The sequence below is a fragment of the Gossypium hirsutum genome, chromosome A13, assembly GCF_007990345.1.
Source record: "Gossypium hirsutum isolate 1008001.06 chromosome A13, Gossypium_hirsutum_v2.1, whole genome shotgun sequence".
NCBI lineage: Eukaryota > Viridiplantae > Streptophyta > Magnoliopsida > Malvales > Malvaceae > Gossypium > Gossypium hirsutum.
Genome location: NC_053436.1, coordinates 25,168,206 through 25,173,337, shown reverse-complemented (window position 1 = coordinate 25,173,337; position 5,132 = coordinate 25,168,206). Strand labels below are relative to the sequence as shown.

General features: G+C 34.9%; 1 long non-coding RNA gene across 1 annotated transcript; it reads left to right on the top strand.

Annotated features, from left to right (window-relative positions):
- The first annotated feature begins 621 nt into the window (after positions 1 to 621).
- On the top strand, positions 622 to 1,187 carry LOC121212427 (uncharacterized). The gene is made up of 2 exons (XR_005907559.1): positions 622 to 757; positions 891 to 1,187. It is a non-coding gene; the product is annotated as an uncharacterized lncRNA (long non-coding RNA).
- The last annotated feature ends 3,945 nt before the right edge of the window (positions 1,188 to 5,132 follow it).

Here is a 5,132-nt window from a genome sequence, read left to right as displayed (position 1 = left end):
TGCTTGATTTAATTTGTTCTGTTTAGCTTTATTTACTATTGCCTTCCGTTTTGTTTTTTGAATTTTCCAGATCTCGTCTATAGGCTATTTTCCAGCAGGAATTTTCCCTTTTTTTAATATTAAAATCTATTTATCTAACAGTTAATTATTTGAGAAGCTCTCTCAACAGTCCTTTTAATATGTATTTATGATCTGAAATTTAAATAATTCATTTGGATGAACAACTCATGTAATTGAGGTGTATAATGTTGTTAATTGAGATGTTAAAGTGCTGCAAATTGAAGTGTTTAAATGCTATAAATTGAAGTGTTAAAGTGCTGCAAATTGAAGTGTTTGAATGCCGTAAATTGAAGTGTTTAAATGCTGTAAATTTAAGTGCTTAAATGTTGCAAATTGAGGTGTTTAAGTACTGCAAATTGAAGTGTTTAGTTGCTGGACATTGAGATGTTTTATCGCTGTAATTGAGGTGTATAAATGTTGTTAATTGAGATGTTAAAGTGCTGCAAATTGAAGTGTTAAAGTACTGCAAATTGAAGTGTTTAAATGCTATAAATTGAAGTGTTAAAGTGCTGCAAATTGAAGTATTTGAATGCTGTAAATTGAAGTGTTTAAGTTCTTATTTTGGGTTTTTTAACTTGTGTGATTATTTGTGTTTCTAGCTGTTGGTTTCAATTAGATGAGGCTAACATCTCCATCACCGGTGTATAGAGGTATCTTCGCCACATTCCTCGCAGGATCAAGACAGGTTTCAAGGAAGGTAGGAAAATGCTAATTTCCTTAGGCTCATTGCTTTCTGATTTTAGTTCCATTGCGTATTTCTGTTCTTGTAAGAAATTTTGGATTTTTTTTCTTTCAAAATGTTCTTATTTTTTATTGGGGGTGATGTATAGGTACTGAAGCAGCACCAAGAAAGAAGGTTGCAGCAGCTTCTGCTTAAAAGGCAAATTGTAATGGTATGAGGTTTTGTTTTGGATGAAGCCATGTTTATGAGGAAACATTTAGTGATAAAGAGTGAAATTATGCTCCATTGGATGCTTTAGTTGTTATTTAGTTTCTATTTGAATGTAGTGTCTTAAATTTTGAACAATTATTGGAGCTAATGTTTGACCCTTAATTTATTCATTGTCTTTTTTTTTTAACTTGATCAATGTTCTTGTTTCGTTAATTTAAATTTATTAATTTTTATATTAAGTTTTGAAGTTTAAATTTTAATAGAAATTTAATTTAATTAATATTTTTTATTTATCCTTAAAAGTAAATAGTTTAAAGTTCAAATTTTAAAAATTAAACATAATATAATAGTTATCATAGAAATAAATATTATTTAATTAAAATAAAATATATTTTTTAAAGGTCATGTTCTTTAACGGCTTTTGTAAGAAAAGCGCCGCTAAAGGTCCATTTTATAGCAGCGTTTGTGGGGAAAGCACCGCTAAAAGTCATGTAGCGGCGCTTTCCCCACCAACGCCGCTAAAGGCCATGACTTTTAGCGGTGCTTTCCCACAAATGCCGCTAAAGGCCATGACTTTTAGCGGTGCTTTTCCCACAAACACCGGTAAAAGTGTAACGCCTCGTACCCGAGACCGTTGCCGGAGTCGAACACGAGGTGTTAATGGACTTAATTCATTTACTTACACAGTTCATTTTAAAATTTCCGGACAAGCTGGCTAACTGCATCACAGTTACTTTAAAAATCATATCTCGAGTTCCAAAACTCGAAAACCAATTCCGTAAATTTTTCCTGAAACTAGACTCATATGTCCATCTACAAATTTTTTTCTAGAATTTTTGGTCGAGCCAATTAGTACAGTTTATTAGTTAAAGTCTCCCCTATTTTAGGGTTCGACTACTCTGACCTTCATGCATTACGACTTAGATATCTCCCTGTACAGGGCTTCAATACTTATGCCATTTATTTCTAATGAAACTAGACTCGAAAAGGAATCTGTAAATATAGAGCATGACTTCTAATTATCTCTGGTTAATTTATAGTGAATTTCCAAAGTCAGGACATGGGATCCAGAAATCGCTCTGGCCCTGTTTCACGAAAACTTAAACATCTCATAAAATACGGCTCATATGGTCGTTCCGTTTCTTTCATATCAAAATAGACTCATCAAGATTCAATTACATAATTTATTCACTATTTAATAACATTCCTACTATTTTTAGTGATTTTTCCAACTTACGTCACTGCTGCTGCCAGCATCTATTTTAAGGTAAATTTTACCTATTTCATAATTTTCCATGAATCAAATAGCAAATTGACACACATTATTATCAAGGGTAATCCCGATTAGCCATGACGTACGTAGCACCAATAGGACCATGATTGGCCATTCCAATGGCTAGTCGTTACCAAACATTTCCACACCACTTAATAACCATATCACAAGACCATAATGTTATACTTCGAAATATACGAGCCATTTTCGCATGGCTATACGAATACACATTACCAAAGGGTACTTAATTAACAACAAGGGTCAGCCCTATACATGCCATTTTCAAAATTGAACTAAAAGAGTACCAAAAAGTGGCTTAGATAGTGTGGATGACTTCGACTTTGACACTCCCGAGTCCGATAGCTGACGAACAAAATCTATAAAACAGAGAATCAGAGAAACAGAGTAAGCATTTTAATGCTTAGTAAGTTCAAGTAATGAAATCATTTACGACTAAAGTACAGCGTTCATATGACTAAATGAATAGTTGCATATATGCATATTCCCAAAATCACACTTACTTCACACCTCAACCAATATATTCATACACAGGGGATCAAACCTAACTAAAAGCCAGAAGTTGTTAATCAATAGAGCGCATACTATCTAAAAAGGAATTAACTTTTCCGATGCATATACGAAACATACCTTATCGTTTGGATTTTATGAGCGTATTAATTGAAATTATTACAGCAAGATCACTCATTTCCAAACCCAAGTACCTTCGGGATTTAGCCGGATATAGCAACTCGCACAAATGCCTTCGGGTCTTAACCCGGATATAGTCAATAGCACAAAAGCCTTCGAGACTTAGCCCGGATATAGTCACTAGCACAAATGCCTTCGGGACTTAGCCCGGATATTGTAACACTCCGAACCCGAGACCGTCGCCGGAGTCGAACACGAGGTGTTAACAGACTTCAAACCACTTATTTGACATTTCCCAGACAAGCTGCCAATCTGCATACTAGTCGCTTTAAAAATCATATCTTGAGTTCTGAAACTCGAAATCCAATTCTGTAAATTTTCTCTGGAACTAGACTCATATACCTATATGGTAGAATTTTTGTATAATTTTTGGTCGGGCCAATTATTACATTTTATTAGTTAAATTCTCCCCTATTACAGGGTGCGACTACACTGACCTTCATGCATTACGATTTGGATAACTCCCTGCACAGAGCTTCAATACTGATGCCGTTTGTTTCTATAGAAGCTAGACTCATAGAGGAATCTATAAATATATGGCATGACTCCTAATTATCTCTGGTTAATTTATAATGAATTTCCAAAGTAGGAACAGGGAATCCAGAAACCGTTCTGGCCCTGTCTCACGAGAACCTGAATACCTCTTAACATACTGTCCATATGATCGTTTCGTTACTTCTATATGAAAATAGACTCATCGAGCTTCGATTACATAATTTATTCACTATTTAATTCCATTCCTACTAATTTTTGTAATTTTTCAATCTCACGTCACTGCTGCTGCCAGCATCTGTTACTGAAGCAACTATGCCTATTTCGTGATTTCTCATTGATCTAACTAGTAATTCATCATACATATCACAAAATTATAATCATGACTAGCCACACCAAAGGCTAATCATTGTCAAACATCTCCCTACTACACTATTGCCATATCATGAATCTTAACACCAAAAATAATCAACCATGACATATGGCATAAAAAAATCGAATTACCAAGACTTACGACCTAACATTATAAAACCAAATCCAACCGAACATTTATGCCATTTTCGCATGGCTAAAAGTTTACATACCAAAGTTCAAACACAACATAATAGCCTATACATGCCGAAATGTTCTCCTAAGCCGACTAAGAAGAAAGTACCAAAACTTGCTAGCTGCTGTGATGACTTCGATGACGGCCCGACCACGCGAAGGAAACGAATCCAAGAAGCCTAAAATAGGTGACAAGGAAAACACCGAGTGAGTATATAACTCAGTAAGTCATAAGCAATGCACTACCATCCATTAATAACATTATCACAAGAGGAAACAAAATGGAACGAGGCTAGTTACTCCATCCACACCGAACCATACCATAGTTCCTTCGGCCTATCGGTTCCATCTCATACCAAGTCATGCATTCACATTCCATATACTAATTGATAGGATATTTGAGGCATTTTCATACATCATTTTATTTTCATTACAATCATACAACTAGACGACCTTTCACCTACTCCACGATAAATCTTATATACGTGACTTCAAGTATAATTGTCACATAGGTTCAAAACTTACCAAGCTCAACTCCAAATATAAACGTAGCGCCTATTAGCCATGAACTCAAGGTACTTACCTTTTTCCGCTGTCCAAAATCGACTCGGTAATGTCGCATCCTTAATGTAAATAATTTATAGAAAGTATATATATAGTGGGTTCGCACACATAGTGCTTAATAATCAACCACGCACACTTAGTGCCATGTACTTTAAACTCGCACACTTAGTGCCATTCATTTCAAGTTCGCACACCTAGTGCCAATCTCACAACCGTGAACACTTATTGCCCGCACACTTAGTGCCGAAAACCAGCCACTCTATAGGCTTCACTTCCTTTTTACATTCGACAAATTTCATCTCTACATACATATACATTTGTATACATTTCATCTCATTAAAAACAATTGTATAGGTATTACGATCATTTAAATCAATACCAAAGATATGCTTAATGACTTACCTTGTGTTAGGTAAAATAGTTCCAAGTCGGCTACTCGATGACCTTCGATTTTCCCTTGTTGGACGCCTCTCCTTTAGAGTCTTGAGCTTAAACAAATAAATTAACTCATTTAACCGCATTGCTACATATATTGGTATCCACATTTTAATGATTTTATGACATACGAAACGACATGGTAAAATTTTCATCTTGCTA